Source organism: Anabrus simplex, chromosome 2, assembly GCF_040414725.1.
Source record: "Anabrus simplex isolate iqAnaSimp1 chromosome 2, ASM4041472v1, whole genome shotgun sequence".
Lineage (NCBI taxonomy): Eukaryota > Metazoa > Arthropoda > Insecta > Orthoptera > Tettigoniidae > Anabrus > Anabrus simplex.
In genome coordinates, this window is record NC_090266.1 from 201,278,943 (window position 1) to 201,299,135 (window position 20,193).

Below are 20,193 nucleotides of genomic sequence, written 5' to 3' on the forward strand. Positions count from 1 at the left end.
GGACAGGAAGGCTGCGATCGACGTGACATCTTGCGGTGAGCTTTTCTTGACTTCTGCTGTGTAATGGCGGAAAGGGGCGTGTCTTTGAACAGCTGTGTTCTAGTCGTGTACTTGTAAAACTCACCGTGATAAAGACATGTAATAGCATACTTCCGCGTTAATAAGTGTTGTATGTTGGTAACAAAATCGTGCGCATGCTGCTGTTCAGATGAACTAGAAATGGTATGAGGTTGGTGCACCTGAACGTTCAGTATGTTTATAATATGTGTATGTGTTGCCCTGGTCGCGAGCTCGGGGTTTGCCATCTAGTGAGCAGTTAGTACGATGTCCAAAAACAAAACAAGAAGATTTAGTGAGCAGTGAGGAAATGTATGTTAGTGCGTGTGGGGACTAGTGTTTTGACCAAAGAGGATAGATTTTGACTTTGTATAGTGTCTTGTTTCCAGGGTTAAATTTACCGATGGTCCGCTTGTTGGAAAGTTGTTTCAGCAAACGTTTACGCACATTTTTACTACCTGCTTGAATTCTCAGCGTTGTTATAGTGACAGCCAGGTGACTCATTTCGATTGAAGTAGGTGTATGAGACTGATTCCCTTGTCTGACTTGTGAGAATGAGCTTGGATTTTGTCTACAACGCTAAGGTAGGTAAACTCTTCTTATGAAAATGCATGTGGTGTACTAGGAACTCCCTCGAACTATGTAAAATGATTGCACGAAATGTCATTCAAAGTAGATTCGTTTTTTTATATAACCGATTACAGCTTTGTTTTGCATTGTTGAAAGTTACATGCCTGTAAAACCAGTGCAGTGTATTGACACTTGCTGACAGTATGGAATCGAAAATGTAGTCAGGATTAATCAGGTTCCTGCAAGTAATGCAGGAATATACTGTTGGATTACAGTGTACTTCCCTGATGCATCATTACTCAGTTATGTCATAATTAATTTTTAACAGAAAGGTGATCATATCCTAATGTGTAAACCATAGGTTAGTAGGGAATCTGCCACCTGGGCAACAGCCCTAATGCAGATCAGTGGTGATTGATTGAGGCTCATTGCCATAGTAAAATTAGAATAGAATATCCCAGCCATATAGTGTGACATATCTGCCTCTTTATGTTTGGATAACTAGTGCTACTCAAATCAGTCGATGAACCCGTAGCTATGAAAATAGTACGGTGTTTAGTAAGCAAAGATAAGAGCCTGTTTCTGAGATTTTTAAAAAATATTGAGATGTCTCCTTTATGTTGCAATAACTAGGACTATCCTAATCAGTTGTTTGTTTCCCTGTTTGCTAGCAGCCTATTTTCGAGATTTTGTTTCCATATTTGCTAGTAACTTGTTGATCATGTTAATAGTAGGATGAAGACTTATCAGAAACTTCAAATAATTGAATTACCAGGCGAATTGACCATTCGCTTAGGGGCGCGCTGCTGAGAGCTTGCAACCGGGAGATAGTGGATTCAAACCAGATTGTCGGCAGCCCTGAAAATGGTTTTCTGTAGTTTCCCATTTTCACACCGCTTCCTTCCCACTCATAGACAAATTGATTTGATCAGGTGTCTAAAGTGGTAGTGCCCAAAAATCAATTGGGTCTCTCAGAAAGATTGTGGGGAGCGATAAAAGTTACTGTTTGGTATTGAAACAAATTAATTAGCCTATGGGTGATGATTTAATGTACCCTCAGGATTACCATTATCCACTTACACCTTCCATATTCAGAAACTAAAAGAAGGAAGACAGTGTATCCATACGGGTGGATTCCTAACATCCTTCACGGCTGTGTTACAGAACAAATCATGTAGGTATAGGCCTATAAGAAATGTATAGTTATAAATGCAGTAAGATTGAGTTACAAACTACAGTAGACCTCATGTCTGTCACTTGACAGGGACATGGTCAGTACACAAAAAATAAAATAAAAACCTTTATGATAACACCAAAGGAGTGTAAAGCACAATTACTATCTCATGGCACAAAACCTTAGTTGTGCATCAAATGATTTTTGTATGGGGACGAGCCCATGTGCTGCAGTGTGAGTGAGAGTGGAGGAACGTTCACTGGTACCTGGTAATGGAATGCCTTTGTCTGTGCTTCATCTGCTGTCAGCAGGCCATTTTATGACTACGTTAGTGTGACAGGCAGTGATGGGAAACGTACAAAATAAAAGTAATTGGACAAAGCTTGATAGCTGCAGTTGCTCAAGTGTGGCCAGTATCCAGTATTCGGGAGATAGTGGGTTCGAACCCCACTGTCGGCAGCCTTGAGGATGGTTTTCTGTGGTTTTCCATTTTCACACCAGGCAATTTAAGGCCACAGCTGCTTCCTTCCCAGTCCTAGCCCTTTCTTGTCCCATTGTCGCCATAAGACCTATCTGCGACGTAAAGCCAATAGCAAAAAAAAAATTGTCAAGATAACATATTTAATTGATTAAAAATACAAAACTACAGATTACTCGCACCCGGGAGATAGTGGGTTCGAACCCCACTGTCGGCAGCCCTGAAGATGGTTTTCCGTGTTTTCCCATTTTCACACCAGGCAAATGCTGGGGCTGTACCTTAATTTAAAGACCACGGCCGCTTCCTTCTCATTCCTAGGCCTTTCCTGCCCCATCGTCACCATAAGATCTATCTGTATTGGTGCGACGTAAAGCAAAAAAAAATATTTTTGTTGGAGAAAAGCCATCGCAAATGTGCCATGCTGGTCCATAAATAACCGGTGTAATTGCCTGGCTGTTGAATGCAGGAATGCAAACGTTTCATACATTGTGTCATACAGGTGACGGATGTCAGCCTGTGGGATGGACTTCCATGCCTGTTGCACTTGGTCGGTCAATACAGGGACGGTTAATGCTGGTTGTGGATGATGGTGGAGTTGTCATCAAAGGATGCCCTATATGTGCTTGATTGAGGACAGATCGGGGGGGTTTGAGCAGACCAAGGCAATATGTCAACACTCTGTACGGCACGTTGGGTTACAACAGCGGCATGGGGGTGTGCATTATCCCGGTGGAGAACACCCCCTGGAATGCGTCTGATGACCACAAGAGTGCTCCTACTGTCATAGGAAATAGCTCCCCAGACCAGAACTCCCGGTGTAGGTCCAGTGTGTTGACGCCGCAGATGCAGTGCAGGCGCTCATCGGGCCTCCTCCTAACTAACACATGGCCATCACTGGCACCAAGGCAGAACAGTCTTACAGCAGAAAACACAACAGACCTCCACTCCATCCTCCACTGAGCTCTCGCTTGACACCACTGAAGTCGCAGAGGCAAAATGGAATGCACGTCCCACTGCATCTGGCTCGGAGCTGTACTTCAGCTAACTGATTTCGAAAATTTAGTTGCGTCACTGTGATGCCAACTGCCGCTCGAATTGCTGCTGCAGAAGCAGTCCATTGCGCCGCAGCCATACGCCGAATACGGCGGACCTCCCTTGGGGTGGTGCTATGGGGACGTCCGGAGCCCGGTCTTCTTGCGAGCATACCTTCTCGTGAGCACTGCTGCCAGCACGCATGCACAGTGGAGACGTTCCTGCCAGGTCTTTCTGCAATAGCGCAGAAGGAAAATCCACCTTCACGTAGCCCTATTATAGTGCCTCATTCAACCGCAGTGAGCTGTTGATACTGGCGTCTTCGTCATCGTAAAGGCATTCTTGACCCACTCACAGTCACTTCGTCTAATCTCACAGGTAACTAATGCTCTTGCACAGTACAGCCCGTATTTAAAGCAAACCTGATGTGCAACGTCATGGGGCCACTACTAGCGCCACGCTACTACGATTTGCAGGAAATTCCAATCATCATCTTTCAGATGTATAAACACGCCTACCAACGTTCGTTAATCTAGCACAACCCCCTCTTGGTGTTTGGATATTATTTTCCGCCAGCGTATTTAGAATTACTTCACAAAACAAGAGTCTTCAGGGAATCATTGACATTTTTTTCACATAGGGATGGAATGATACCAAAGTATGCAAGGAAAAATACATTATTTAATTTTGTTTCTATCTAGCATGGAGACATTAAGTGGCTATCATCACTAGGTGAAACTAATCAGACTTTCAAAATGATTGCTCCCAAGTATGTCACACTCGTGTCTTCCTTATTTTCAGTATAACTAATTCAAAATATTTATTCAAATAGGGGAATTTAAATGCTTTAACCCCTTCACCGTCACATGTTTATTTCGGCTCAATTCTCAAGCATATAACCCCTGTGGATGGGAGCGGTAGAATAACATCTACGGTATCCCGCGCCTGTCTTAAGATTCTCAAATTGGGAGCATTACGGTTATGATAGGTGAGTCTGGCTTACTTTTGTGTGTCGTTGGTCAACTGTTATTCTTTACCGACCTCGATGGTATTAGGTTCTCGAAGCCTAGGGAGTCTTTCATTTTCATACCCTTCGTGGCGCTTCCCTTTCTTTTGCCGATAATTTCACTTTTCAAAGTGTCGGATCTTCTCCATCTTTCCTTCCGATTAGTGTTAATAGAGGATGGTTGCCCAGTCAAAACAATTATCACCACCATCTTGACCACATAGTACGTGATTATCTAAATCTTGATCAGTAACCACATCAACCTGTGAGTAAGTGAACAAGTGCATGTTGTATCCTGTAATTATAAACTTGGCACGATGCCTTGCGAGTGCTGGGGCTCCAAAGTTGCCAACCTCGCGACATGATAAGTAATGATTACTAAAATATAGTGTTCTCCCTAAGACATGAGTGCACCGCCCTGCCGTTTATACAGACTGCGCGACTAGCATAACCTAGATATGTGCTAGTTACATGATATTAATACATATTTGAGTCATTGGATGCTCTAAATTAAAATGTAAATACTGTAAAACTGTTTATTTAAGTGATAAAATAGTAATTTTTGTCAGCATAATTGCATCAGTTATATTGGAGTTTAAATGTTTAACTTAACTATCACATAGTACCGTGCGCGAGCGGTGTCTGGATTAGCGTGGAATCACAAGCGAGCACTCAATTCCGCATGACGTCGGCAAATCCGTATGGCACTCCACAGCAATCGAGTAGTAAGCCCCGGTGTTACACGGTTATGAATGAGCAGTAGAACACTAGAAGTTCCAAATACTCTGTTGTGTCTGGTTCTTGATACCAACACTAAAATAGTTCCATCTTTCAGTTAATATTTACCTGTCTGTTAATGCTCTGAGGGAAATAAATTGAAAATTTACCATATTCATTTTTTATGCAGTATTCCATACCCGGTCACTCATTCCTGTCACCTGGTTGACGAATATTTTTGGGTAACGATTATAATTGTATTTTCAGAAATAAATTATGAGTAAAAATTAGATTTTGTTAAAAGTAACGCTTACGAGTAAAATTTACTAAAGAAATCACTACTCCCCAGAAATTTTCATCAACCAGGTGGCAGGAATGAGAAGCCGTGTGGGGAATACTCTGTAAAAAATGAATATGATATAGTCTCAATTTATCCCCCTCAGGGCATTGACAAGAATATTAGACAGGTAAACATTAACTGAAAAATTGAAATATTTTAGTGTGATTATCATGAACAAGACGTAAGAAGAGTATTTTGAACTTCTAGTGTTGTACTGCTCGTTCATAATCATGCTTATCACTCGGTTGCTGTTGAGTTCCATACGGGTTTGTAACGACACAGCCAACTTGATGCATCGCTCTAGCTTAGCTCCTTACCGGCCTTGACAATCGGGTCCACGCACTGTAATCGGAGTAGTTACACAGCTCGACACGTAGCGCTGGCGGCCTATCTATTTGCAGTAGAAATGCATACTTCTTTATGAGAAAGATATTCACTTTGATTGCTGATTTATCATAATTTTGTTGATATTTGCCAAAATAATGTTGTGAAATGAAACTGGAGAGATGGAGTAGTCCAGCTGACGTTCTTATATTGACTCTGATTGCCGATTTATCTTAATTTAGGAAATAAAGGAGTATGTTACGTTGACTAAAATACTAAAGGCTACTTTCATTCATATGTGCCAAAATAACGTTGTGAAATGGAACTGCGGAGAGATATCGTAGTCCCACTGACGTTCCTTAACTGTGTGAGGAATAATAGTAATCACTTGCATTATCATAGCATTTAGATACATAGCAGAACTTACCACAATTCTTTTGTCTTCTGATGTTAATCTTGAGATTTAGTCATTGTTCGATTGTTCAATTACAGTTATAAAATTCTTCAAGTGCTGCTCTCAGGAAGGGGACTGGACAAAACATAAAAGTCTTACTTTTTTTCTACATTCATTGTATGAATAACATAAATATTTTGACTCAGACATGTTTAAATACCTGATTAGCGTAATTAGCTGCCACCCCCGGAGGCGCGGGTTCGATTCCTGGTCGTGCCACGAAATTTCAAAAGTGGTACTGTTGTAACCAAGGTTGAAGTTTACAGAACACAACTTTTATTGCTTCACTTTATGATATTTACACAAATAACAGAAATTTATTTTGAAGCAAAAAGGAATATTGAATCTTGAGAAAAGTTTGTCTTTATACAATATGTACAGGTTTGCAGTCTTTATATACACTTCTATCTTGAAAAGATAGTCTTTGTGAATTGACACGTTGATAGTCGAAAACTATCTGGCACACTAACATAAATGTTCATGAAAGTCCTTGTTTGTTGAAGTGCCTGAATTCCTAAAAAGCAAGTTCAATTGATTGAAGAAATTCCACCTAGCGAAACTAAGGGAGCTTGCATAAGTTAGGGAATGAAAATGGCTTGTAAAAGAATTACGGAACATAGGCAGCGGAAACAGGTAAGGGAGCGGTGACCAGAGGTGAAACCTCGTACTGCCAGAAATTCAGTCCACCTGGTCGAAGCACATTTTCAAGAGGAGTAGCCTCCGTGCTCGACGTAGGGTGTATTCTGGAGCTGGACACCGGGGCAAGTGGGCAAGTGAGCAGGAAGGGAGCTCCTATTTATAGTACACTCGATGGTCAGGCACGCGCACTGAGGGCTGCGCGTCGAAGCTAGCAGAATGATACACAGGCGCGCGTGCAGCTGGCTGGAGGAGCGAGAAGGGGAGCGCCGGACATACAACACCCTCCCCTCCTAAATACGCCGGTACGGCGTGAAACGGCTGCGGCGCTGGCGGCGACTGCGATGCTGGGGCGGAACTGCTGATGGCACTGTTGTATTGTCCGGAGCTGGAACTGGGCGGAGTGGCGCTGTCTCGTCCTGAAAGGAACCCATTGTTATTAAATGATCTAAAGCTCGTTCTGCAATAGATTTATCAGGTTTAGCAATAGCATCAATAGCTGGACAGGGGCGGTAGCGCAGACGTATCTGATCTTGATGGCGGCAGATACGTTTCTCCGTAGTCTGTATCTCGTAGAGACGATGACCCAAAGATCTGCAGATGACTCCAGGTATCCAGAGTGGGTTGGATTTGAATGTCCTGGTGTAGACCTTGGCGTTGAGGGAGAACTTCGTTGGTGCGGTCTTATGCTGGGCGGGAAGAGGCTGTAACAGAGAAAGTAAAGTTCTGTGAGGTCGTCCATGGAGCTTCTGCGCAGGAGTGATATTATCAGCGCCGGGTAGAGTTCTGTAGTTGTTTAAGAGTTGGAGCAAGGCTTGGTCTTTGGTTAGGCCTGAAGAGACAGCTTTCTTCATACTTCTTTTAAATGTTTGTACGAAGCGTTCAGCTTCACCATTAGATTGAGGGTGAAAAGGTGGTGCTAGGATATGACGAATGCCATTATGTGTACAAAAGTTCTGAAAAGCAGTAGCTGTAAATTGAGGTCCGTTGTCTGAAATGAGTACTTGCGGTAAACCTTCTGTAGTAAAGATTTTCTGGAGAGCACGAATGGTAGCTTCGGTTGTAGTAGTCGAATGCATATCCACTACATATGGAAAGTTTGACAGTGAATCGATGACTATTAACCACATGGAATTGAGGAAAGGACCTGCGAAATCGATGTGAACTCGTTCCCATGGAGTAGTAGCAGGAGGCCATGAAGCAAGATCAGAAGACGGGGCGTTCTGATTCGTTTGACATTGCTCACAATGACGTATTAGCTTTTCGATGGCGGCATCAATACCGGGCCAGTAGCAGTGTTGACGGGCGAGTTGCTTTGTTCTGGAGATACCCCAATGGCTTTGGTGTAATAATTCGAGAACTTGTTTCCGTAGGCTAAGTGGGATAACCACTCGGAAGATGGTGCCTGCTTCTAGTAGTACAACTCCGGCACGAGTCGTGAGACGATGCTGCATACGATGATAAGGTGCCAGGTGGGCAGGAAGTGTGCTCTGAAGAGGCCAACCGTTGCGGATGTAAGTACGTACAGTAGCAAGTGTACTGTCCTTATCCGTAGCTTTAGCTATGCAGGTAGCATCAATAGGAAAACTGGATACAGTATCTTCAAGTTCTATGTCCAACTGAAGACATTCAGATTCTTGAGAATCGAAGGCAGTATCAGGACCAACGGGTAAGCGGGAGAGGGCATCAGCATTACAATGCTGGGATGTGGCTCGATATATAATCTGATAGGAATAATCAGAAAGGAACATGGACCATCTTTGAAGCTTTCGGAGGGAATTCTCTGGGATCTTATTACCAGGATGGAATAAGTGTACGAGAGGCTTATGATCGGTAATGATCAGGAAATGGTTGCCATAGAGATATTCATTGAAACGGCGAATACCAAAGATGATGGCTAAAGCTTCTTTCTCTATCTGTGAGTATCGACGTTGATGGTCATTAAGTGTTTTCGAAGCGAAGGCGATGGGGCGTTCTTGTCCATGACGATCCTTCTGGGAGAGAACGGCACCGACACCATAGTCTGAAGCGTCAGTAGCTAGCGTGATGATCTTGTCGGGCTGAAAATGAGTGAGTTGTATAGCTTGAATTAAGGCGTTGTTGATTGTTTTCCATGCCTGTTGGCATTGCGGAGTCCACAGAAACTTAACACCTTTTTTACGTAGAGCGTTTAATGGAGCTGCCACTGTAGCGAAGCGTGGAATGAACTTATTATAATAGTTCGCTTTGCCTATGAAGGACTGAAGCTGCTTGAGGTTCTGAGGTGCTGGCATGTTTACTATCGCGGAGACATTCTGCATACTAGGACGAATTCCATTCTTATCAAGTATATGTCCGAGGTAGTGAACTTGAGGCTGAAAGAAGGTACATTTAGCGAGATTCGCTCGTAGTGCATTGTCTTTCAATTTCTGGAGAAGAAGGCGGAGATTGGTTAGATGTTCCTGATGATCTTTTCCAGTAACAATAATATCATCCAGGTAGTTAGCACAACCGGGAATTGAGGCGGTGAGTTGAGCCAAATAGCGCTGAAAAATAGCCGCTGAGGATGAAACACCAAATGGGAGCCGCTGGAGCTGGAGCAGTCCTAGAGGAGTGTTGAGTGTGAGAAATTTCTTAGATTCTTCGTCTAAAAGTAGCTGGAGATATGCTTCTTTAAGATCAACTCGAGAGAAGAATTGTCCACCAGAGAGACGACGGAATAAGTCTTCTGGACGTGGAATAGGAAAGATATCGGTGTCGAGTTGTGCGTTGACTGTAGATCGAAAATCGCCACAAAGTCGAACATTACCATCAGGTTTCTTGATTACCACGAGTGGAGTAGCCCATTGACTAGAAGTAACTGGTACTACAATTCCAGTTTGTATCCATCTTTCTAATTCTTTCGTGACCTGGTCTTGAAGTGCTATGGGTACTGGACGTGCTTTGAGGAAGCGAGGCTTAGCTCCGGATTTCAGCTGTATGTGAGCGGTATAGTCTTTTGCTGTTCCGAGCTGAGAGTCGAAGACTTCAGGAAACTGCGCTAGGAGAGCGGTAACGTCAGAAGTAGGATGCAATGTAGATACGACGTTAATGTTGTCATGTATCTGGAAACCAAATAAGTTGAATAGATCCATGCCCATAATGTTTGATGCAGTGTAGTTGTTAACTACGAGAAGAGGAATGGCCTTCTGAATTCCTTTATAACTAGCCTGAAGCTTAATTTGACCTTTGATGTCAATTTTCTTCTTGTTAAATGTCACGAGCTGGATGTCAGCTGGAGAGCATGAAGGTGAACCTAAGTCGTGGTAGGTAGTCAGGTTAATAATAGAGACAGGTGATCCAGTGTCTAATTGAAAATCGACAGATCGATCAGAGAATGAGAGAGGAATGATGATTTTGTGAGAATCCTTTGTGGGAAGAATAAGATTGATCTGATCAACTTCCATGTCTTGGCGGGGCTGTATATGCTTCCGGCGCGCTGCAGTAGTCTTAGCAGGGCGGAGCGAACTTTGACAGACAGTCTGGATGTGTCCAAGTTTATTACATCGTTGACAAGTAGCTTTGAAAAAACGACAGTCACGACGTTCATGATGCTTGAAACAACCTCGGCAGGAAGGCAGGAGTTTCGAGGTGTTTTTAGAATTGGGCTTCCGTGTAGCATTACGTGAGGGAACCTGGCGAGAATGCTTGGTGGAGAGCGCCTTATCCGTACGGTTCACTGTAGCAGAGGACTTGCGGGCCTGAGGCGAGACTTGTGCAACTTCGTGTGGAGAAGCTATGGCTGCGGCAGTCTTGGTAGTAAGCTCATAAACCGTAGCAATACGCTGGACGTCTTCTAAAGAAGGGTTACTCTGCTTGACAGCGTCAAAACGTATTTTGTCTTCAGGAGTATGTAAAATTATCATGTCCCGAATGAGAGAATCAGTGTAGGATGAACCACAACCGTCCTTGGAGCAGATGAACGGGCAGGGTTTAGCTAGACCACGCAATTCAGTTATCCATTCAGTATGTGTCTGATGGGGTTGCTTTCTGCACTGAAAAAATTTATAGCGAGCAGCCACTATGTGAGGAGCTTTGGCATAGTGTTCCGTGAGACGGGCCAAGAGCTGCGTGAAGGGTACCTCAGATAAGTGTTCTTCTGGACTTAATTTACGTAGTAATTCACACGTAGCATTGCCAACCGAACTAAGAAATAGTGCGCGGCGGCGTTGATCATCTGTGACAGAATGGCAGATGAAATGCTGTTGCAAGCGGGCTAAATAAACTGACCATTCTTCCTTAGCCGGATCAAAAGCAGAGAACGGAGGAATAGCTGATGGCTGTGTAGAGACAGAAATAGCTTGAATAGCCTGAATTAATGCTGCCTGTTGTTGTTGCATAAACTGTTGTTGTTGTTGCTGTAAGGCTTGGAAGACCGTAGCGAGTTGTTCCGCAGTAGCCATTGCGAGATGCGAGCAAGAAAGAGTAAGGTAAGCTGTGTGTCAGAACTGGTTGGAGTGTCGTTGTTGTTTAGCACGTCGCCGTAGAGTTGACAACTGGGCCTGTTGAATGGGAGTGCCGTGTTTACCTCGTTACTATAGAGTTGGCGATTGGGGCTGATGACGTGTAGTTTGTTGCTATAGAGTTGGCAACTGGGGTCGAAGAATGGTAGGTTGTAGCGTTTTTACCTCGTCGCCATAGAGGTGGCAACTGGGGTCGAAGAATTGTAGAGTTGCTTTTTTACCTCGTCGCCATAGAGTTGGCGACTGGGGCCGATGAATTGTATTTTGGTGCTTTTTTACCTCGTCGCCATAGAGTTGTGTTGTAACCAAGGTTGAAGTTTACAGAACACAACTTTTATTGCTTCACTTTATGATATTTACACAAATAACAGAAATTTATTTTGAAGCAAAAAGGAATATTGAATCTTGAGAAAAGTTTGTCTTTATACAATATGTACAGGTTTGCAGTCTTTATATACACTTCTATCTTGAAAAGATAGTCTTTGTGAATTGACACGTTGATAGTCGAAAACTATCTGGCACACTAACATAAATGTTCATGAAAGTCCTTGTTTGTTGAAGTGCCTGAATTCCTAAAAAGCAAGTTCAATTGATTGAAGAAATTCCACCTAGCGAAACTAAGGGAGCTTGCATAAGTTAGGGAATGAAAATGGCTTGTAAAAGAATTACGGAACATAGGCAGCGGAAACAGGTAAGGGAGCGGTGACCAGAGGTGAAACCTCGTACTGCCAGAAATTCAGTCCACCTGGTCGAAGCACATTTTCAAGAGGAGTAGCCTCCGTGCTCGACGTAGGGTGTATTCTGGAGCTGGACACCGGGGCAAGTGGGCAAGTGAGCAGGAAGGGAGCTCCTATTTATAGTACACTCGATGGTCAGGCACGCGCACTGAGGGCTGCGCGTCGAAGCTAGCAGAATGATACACAGGCGCGCGTGCAGCTGGCTGGAGGAGCGAGAAGGGGAGCGCCGGACATACAACAGGTACAATGGCTGGAACTTGGTCCACTCAGCCTTGGGAGGTCAACTGAGTAGAGAGGGGATCGATTTCCACCTAGGGCATCCTCGAAGTGGTTTTCCACAGTTTCCCACTTCTCCAGGCAAATGCGGGGATAGTATCTAACTTAAGGCCACAGCCACTTCCTTCCCTCTTCCTTGTGTATCCCTTCCAGTATTCCAATCCACAACACAAGGCCCCTGTTCAGCATAGCAGTTGCGGCCACCTGGGTGAGGTACTGGTCATCCTTTCCTGTTGTATCCCCCAACCTGAAGTCTCACACTCTAGGACACTACCCTTGAGGTGACCGGGTGAGTTCGGCGTACGGATAGGGGCGCACAGCTGTGAGCTTGCATCTGGGAGAAAGTGGGTTTGAACCCCACTGTCGGCATCCCTGAAAATGGTTTTTCGTGGTTTCCCATTTTCTCACCAGGCAAATGCTGGGGCTGTACCTTAATGAAGGCCACGACCGCTTCCTTCCCACTCCTAGCCCTTTCCTATACCGTTGTCGCCGCAAGACCTATCTGTAATACCAATATAAATGGTCCGTTATTGGACATTATAAATTTTCCAGCTAACTCATTCTTGGTTGCCAGTGTTTCGCCCTCGTGTGCTAGGGTGGGCTCATCAGTTGGTACCTAGCACACCTACCAATACGCCGGCTAGTGCATACCGTGGAGGCCACTGCGCAGGCTAATTGGAGCCACCAGCAGTGCCAATGCACTAAGAGACTTTGTCTCATTACAAAAATTGATGCCTGCTTGGCCATCAGATGATATAGATGTTCATTCCCATAGGGAATCTGAAATATTTGTCCTGAATGAGTAAATTTATAATACCAATATAAATGGTCCATTATTGCACATTATAAATTTTCTAGCTAACTATTATATTATATATTATATAAATTTACTCATTCAGGACAAATATTTCAGATTCCCTATGGGAATGAACATCTATATCATCTGATGGCCAAGCAGGCATCAATTTTTGTAATGAGACAAAGTCTCTTAGTGCATTGGCACTGCTGGTGGCTCCAATTAGCCTACGCAGTGGCCTCCACGGTATGCACTAGCCGGCGTATTGGTAGGTGTGCTAGGTACCAACTGATGAGCCCACCCTAGCACACGAGGGCGAAACGCTGGCAACTAAGAATGAGTTAGCTGGAAAATTTATAATGTCCAATAACGGACCATTTATATTGGTATTATAAATTTACTCATTCAGGACAAATATTTCAGATTCCCTATGGGAATGAACATCTATATCATCTGATGGCCAAGCAGGCATCAATTTTTATAATGAGACAAAGTCTCTTAGTGCATTGGCACTGCTGGTGGCTCCAGTTAGCCTGCGCAATGGCCTCCACGGTATGCACTAGCCGGCGTATTGGTAGGTGTGCTAGGTACCAACTGATGAGCCCACCCTAGCACACGAGGGCGAAACGCTGGCAACCAAGAATGAGTTAGCTGGAAAATTTATAATGTCCAATAACGGACCATTTATATTGGTATTATAAATTTACTCATTCAGGACAAATATTTCAGATTCCCTATGGGAATGAACATCTATATCAGACCTATCTGTGTCGGTGTGAGGTAAAGCAGCTTGCAAAAAAAGAAAAACCTTGAGGTGGTAGAGGTGGGATTCCTCGCTGAGCCCAAGGGCAAAGCCAACTTTGGAGGGGTAAACAGATTATGAAAGAAAGAGAGAAAGAAACATGATAAATACCCAAAATAGAAACGAAAAATTAAGATGAAAGTGCTAATTGCTTTGAGCCACTCCGTAGTTTTGTCCTGGTCTACAGGGAATTCGTGAAATGTTAATGTCTCTTTGCTCCTTTGTTCCTTTTCGAAATACAAAAAGGCACACAGCAATACATATTTGAATATTTCCGAACACAGTTAAAGAAAAGCGAATCACTACACCATTAAAAAAATTAATTAGCGTGTAAATTAAAAATTTAGGATGAAGTTACAGCGAGAAATCACTTTGAGCCACTCATTACATTTGTTCTTGTTTGCAGAAAATTTCTGCTCGAGGTACAAAAAGGTGCACAATAATGTCAGAAATTCCAAGATTTTTAAACACAATTTTTAAAAAATTATCACCACACTACACAATAAAAAATAAACTCGCTAGAGCATAACTATCAGCTCTCAATATCAAGCCAACAAGCACCTCATTATGAACACATTGTCAACATTACGACAGCAAAACAATATAAATAAAACTGGAAATGCGGCAGTTTGCGGTATACAGCTTCCTGTATGTAATATAGCTAAGAAAAGGTTCCACCTTATCAATACCAAATACCCAAAAAAAATTTAAAAAAAATTGTTTTGATATGGTGGAACCTTTTCTTACCTATATTACATGTTAACTATCAATACGGAAAATGAAACTAATTAATCAAGATACAGCTTCCTGTCAGTTAGTAGGAGGCCAGCACTCCAGCGGCATTATGGCGAAACTTTCCAATTACAGCTTTATGCTGCACTTCACAAGCGATTGTCAAGGCCGGTATAAGGAGCGCAGCGAGGCATTCAGTTGGCCGTGCTAACGTCATGCGGAATAGAGTGCTCGTATGCGATTCCACGCTAATCCATACACCGCTCATGCATGACACTACATGGAAGTCAAGATAAACATTTATGTAATTGATGCAATTTTGCTGACATTAATGAAGATTATTAATTTTTAATTTATTTCTGCTTCCCCCATTCGGAGGCTGCCAAAAAGACAAAGCTTACATAAAAATTTTGATTAGTAATTGCAAGGGCCGTTTAAAATGTGTCTATAAATAGGTATACTACAGTAAAGCCTAAATAATAAAAATTGTATCAGTCAATAGTTATGAAATCCATGATAAATTCCTCATGGGACAAAGATATAGCTAGGAGTATAAATGATTTTTTACTATTGCTAACGATCCTTTCAGGGCTGCTAACCCAATGTCCTTAATGAATTGTGTTTTAATTTGGAGCACCCAACGACTCAAATACGTATTCATATTATGCAACTAGCATATATCCGGGTCATGTTAGCCGGGTGGTCTGTACAAATGGCGGGGTGGTGCGCCCATTAAAAAGGTCCTAGGGACATTTGGAAGTAATCAATACAAGTAACTCAGTTATTTTTAATCAAATACTTCCCAACTCTGGTGACAGGCTTTATTTTGCTCCCAGTAGCACAGCAGTAGTTACCCCCCCCCCCCCTCCACTACTTTCTTCCCCATCCTTTTCCCTCCAAGCTCCTGAAATCGTGCAGGTTTGTGCCATCATATAGTAATCATACTCTAAATAGCTTTACATTAGTCTAACTAAGAACAATTTCTCTTATAACACTGTGACTCTGATAACAGTAAAGTTAAAAACTTAAAAAAAATTAAGTGTAAGCTTAGTGGCCTTCTGTTCAGGAGCAGCTCCGTGTTCCCTTCCTGGTCAGGCCAGGGATTTTAACTGCGTACGGTTAATTCCTCTGTCTTATGGAGTGGGTGTTTGGGTTGTTCTTAATACACTTCTCTTCACATACATACAAATAACACACTATACTACCAACTACCACAGAAACATGCAAGAGTGTGTACATGTATACATCCCTCCACGTAAGGTTGGCGCCAGGACATCTGACCGTAAAACTGGGTAGGCTAAATCCCCATTGAGTACAGACCCCAATAAATTGGGGAAGAAGTCCAGGAAGAAAGAAGACAGTACTGTGTAAAAAAATTACGTTACAGAAATCAATTCACGTGAAAAAAGTCTGTAATGTTATTTTGTTTCAGATTAGACATTCTTGATTTTGTCGAAGCATCCGTTCATTTCATTACCCACAACATGTTCATAGGTGTTGCCGGATGATGCTCGAATGCTACCTTGGCTACACAGAGACTGATTTTTTTTTAAATAAATAAATTGTTTCCTTCTTTGTCTTCATCATGTATATCTTCTTTATTAACATCAGCCCGGAGAATAAAAGTGATGATTTGACCATTGTCGAACACTTTCTTTGTGACCTCACTGTCATCTTTAGCTAGACACTCTTCTACATCGGCCAGTTGAATGCTTCGCTGAATAGTCTAGATCTTGGACGATTTACGCTACACCATTAGTGGGGTATTCAGCAGATTCATTATCTTGCTTCATACCTGGCCAATTTTCCCCCCTGATTTTTAGAAAGTAGTTTCTTTGATTTCATCCCACTCTTGGGCGACATTGTGGTAAAAATTAACTAGCGGGAGCGTAAAAGAGAGTTTAGGAATCCAACATGGTGTGACTCTCACAACGTCATAAAACATTACAGAAGGCTGCCAACTTAGGTGCGGCTAGTGACAAGACCACTGGTTTGGTTTGGTTAGATTATTGGCTAATGACAAGACCATTGGTCTGGGTAGGTTAGACCAGTGCCACCCGGTGACTTGGCATTCAGTGGTTTGCATATATTCAATTACAGTAATTTACACTATGAACTTCTCACTTTAACAAGAATACACAGAAATTACTGTGCTGTGATGTCGAGCTACGATGCCTTTCAATTTGACAAAGATTTAAAAATATGTTAAGTTACAGATCAAAACTGAAATATGTGACAGACCTAACAAAAAAAAAAAAAAAAAAAAAAAAAAAAACGTTTCTGGCAGCAAATTTATCAAAACACACAGAAAACAAATCGGAGTATTATTGACATCACAATTGTTGTCAAACATAAGAGTGTTAAAAATTCTTCTAAAATTACAGATGTTTGAGGAAGTTAAATAGCTGATGTTGGTTTTTCAAGCCTTTTAATCTCTATTTTCTCCTCTAATGGCCTTGATAAAATGTTTATGACTGAAAAGTAATTATGAAATTCATCTTGGTTTACTTACACTAATTTTCTCTGTTATAATAAGCACTTTACAAGGCAAGACGAGCAACAGCGCTAGACAGCATGACAGTGTAAAAACCTAGTATTACCATGCCGCAATATTGGCATAACAGTTGAAGTTTACAGAATGATGACGTATGGTTGTGGGTGGAGTCATGTGTATACACACCACATTACTAAGTTCGAGCAAAGCCACACCTCCAAAATTTTCCCCTGCATCAAAACCCCACCAAACCTCTCGCCTGTTGTGAAGGTAGCTTGCTAACAAGGCTGGTACAGAAGGACATGTTAGCCTTCTGCAAGATAATGAGGGGATTTATTAATTAATTTGGACTATATAGTAAAAAAACTTTTGTTAGTTACTAAGGGTCTAGGGGCGTAAGCTCCCTAGGTTAGAGCCGCAAAGCAGCCCACAGGCCTCTAGTATCCCCTGCAACAGTATTAGCAACTAACAAGACCCTTGGTCTCGATAGGTTAGACAATTGGCTAATGACAAAAATATGAGATTGGCGCATTCTTGTTCAAAACTGGACAAAACTTCAGTTAATATTGAGTTGTCCACTATGGCAGGGGATACAGTGTGCATGCTGCTAGCAGAAATTTGACTGGGGGTTGTTTCCCATTAACTAATTGAATATGAAACATATAGCATTCATGGGGGAAAGGTTCCTCTCCAAAAATGTGCCCATCTTGTCCAAGTTCTTAAACTTGCAGATACATTTCTGGCAGACAGAAATTAATTCACTTCCCCACACTTTCTTAGATCTCTGACACTTACTCCACAGCTATTCAATCACATAATTAACCCATGACTAACTACAATATCAGCAAATTTCACTAATTGTATAGATACAGTAGTTACATCTGGCATACACTATGACATGTCGCTTTCAAACTTTGGTTTTTTATTATTTTAATAAAATGTAGCAGCCATAGACCACACATGATGCAAGCACTATTGAAAAAAGTAGGTAACTGTTCTCCAGCTAAATAACACCACAAAAAATGGTTGTATATCACAAATGGACATAATCTCAGTTTTCATTTTGCTATATAAGTAAGAACACTTTTAGGAATGGGTTGGTGAGTCCCTGACAAGCATATCTCCTCTCAGAATTTTTGCATGAGTTTCTCCTTCCTAAACACATGTGCGAATGTGCGCGCACACTCACTCTCTCCCTCAAAGTGCTACTGACAGTGTATATTGCACCTTTTATGCTCAAACCCTTTTCTGTTTTTGCTTCTAAGAACCTGACGTAGTTTTGACTGTGTCAAGTGAGATGACAGGAGTACAGCATTGATGTCACCCATTTTTCGTTTTATTTTCGAAAGGGTGATTATTTATTTATTTATTTATTTATTTATTTATTTATTTATTTATTTATTTATTAGATACATCCTATGGAGGGCCATTTTACACTAATAATAATAATAACTTTAAATAAGTATAAAATAATAAGTATAAAAGATAACAACAGTATTAAGTATCAACAATAAATTATTAACAATAACATTGTTACAACAATGGCAACGATAACTGGCAAATGTCGGTTACAGAATTAGGAAGAGGAATGGTCGAGGGTTGGACGGACGGAAGAAAATGGAAACCTGAAGAGGACGTCAAAGAAATCTTTTAATTTTTTGTTTGAAGGATGCGAAAGGTGTGAACATGTCGATATCGGGTTGTGAGTTACCTAGGGTAGGGATACGGTGGAAGATAGAGCGTTGTTGTAAGGTTAGGTGCAGACGGGGCACATGATTATGCCGGTTGCGTGTTGGGCGGGGAGGAACGTGTATAGGGAAGTACGCCGGAAGAGTATTACATTTGGTGAAGCCGTTGGTTATTTCATGAAAGTAACATAGATCGGAGAACTGTAAACGGCTTCTCAGGTCAAGTATACCCAGATAGTTCAAAATGTCAGATTTAGTTTTGTTCTTAAAAACAGGATTGCGAGTCTTAACAATGAAAGTGAAAAAATTAAAAATACTATTTAGTTGAGATATGCTTGTGATAGCAGATGAGGGCCAAATAGGGGAACAAAAGTCAATGATGGCGAGAACATACGAGACATTGGGAGAAAGATTCCATTTCTTAAACCAGTCACCACACGAATTGAGAACAGTCTGTAATTCATCACAATCATCAGGCGTAGACACTTCCCTTAGGATTTTCAGGTCCTCGGCGTACAAGAGGAGGGAACACTGACTATTTTTGGTGCAGAGAAATATGTCATTGATGTAGAGAACAAAGAGGGGTCCCAGAAATACTGCTCTGAGATATACCTGATATCACAGATAACCATGTTGAGGCATATTCATGGAGTACCACTCTTTGTTTTCTGCTGGAGAGTAAATTTACCAATGACAATGGATATTAAATCTGGTAGCGAGCTTATAAAGAAGTAGTGCATGATCCACTGAGTCAAATGCTTTGGCCAAATCTATAAAGATTACATCTAACTGAGATTTATTTTCTATTGCTGAAATGATGTGGTGATTGAGAACTGTGAAGTTAGTGAGGCATGATTTTCCGGGAGTGAATCTGTGTTGTTCTTCAGATAGGTACAGCTGTGTAACTTTGGGAGTTACCTGCTATTAGAACTGTATGGCTCAGTAGATTTTTTTGATTTCAAGTGGTTTTCAATTGCTGGAATGAACTCATCCAAATACCATGTTTTAAACAATTTTATTGTTGTCGATTGAAACAGGCTTTTGAATTCCATGGTAAATGGGAGATAACGACATGTTCAGGTTTTTAAATGTCTGTGGCTAGCTAATTTTGTCCCCAATATATTTTTACTTTTTGCTGCTAGGGTTGTATTTAGCCCTGTTGCATCAATATTATAGACTTGGTCTGGTTGAAGATTGTTGTCCATGGTTAAATTTTTAAATTTCTTTACCAAATCTTGAGCAGCATCATAGTCAGCTGAGAGTTTCTGTTCTAGAACATAAAAACATGTAAAATGCCATGTCAAAGCTTCCATCGGTGAAGCCATCGTTTGCTTCCATTGAATGTCTTCTCTTCCCTAGCCATGATATTTTTTTTTTTAAATTACCTTCTTTCATAATG

The 20,193-nt window shown here is 41.7% G+C and overlaps 1 protein-coding gene across 1 annotated transcript in view; it reads left to right on the plus strand.

Moving 5' to 3' along the window:
* Positions 1–304: 304 nt before the first annotated feature.
* Positions 305–20,193, plus strand: part of LOC136864008 (regulator of nonsense transcripts 2) — a 514,509-nt gene continuing 494,620 nt past the window's right edge. The window contains exon 1 of the mRNA XM_067140503.2: positions 305–641. The gene's annotated coding sequence lies outside the window, so the exon portion shown is untranslated. The remainder of the gene's footprint in view (positions 642–20,193) is intronic.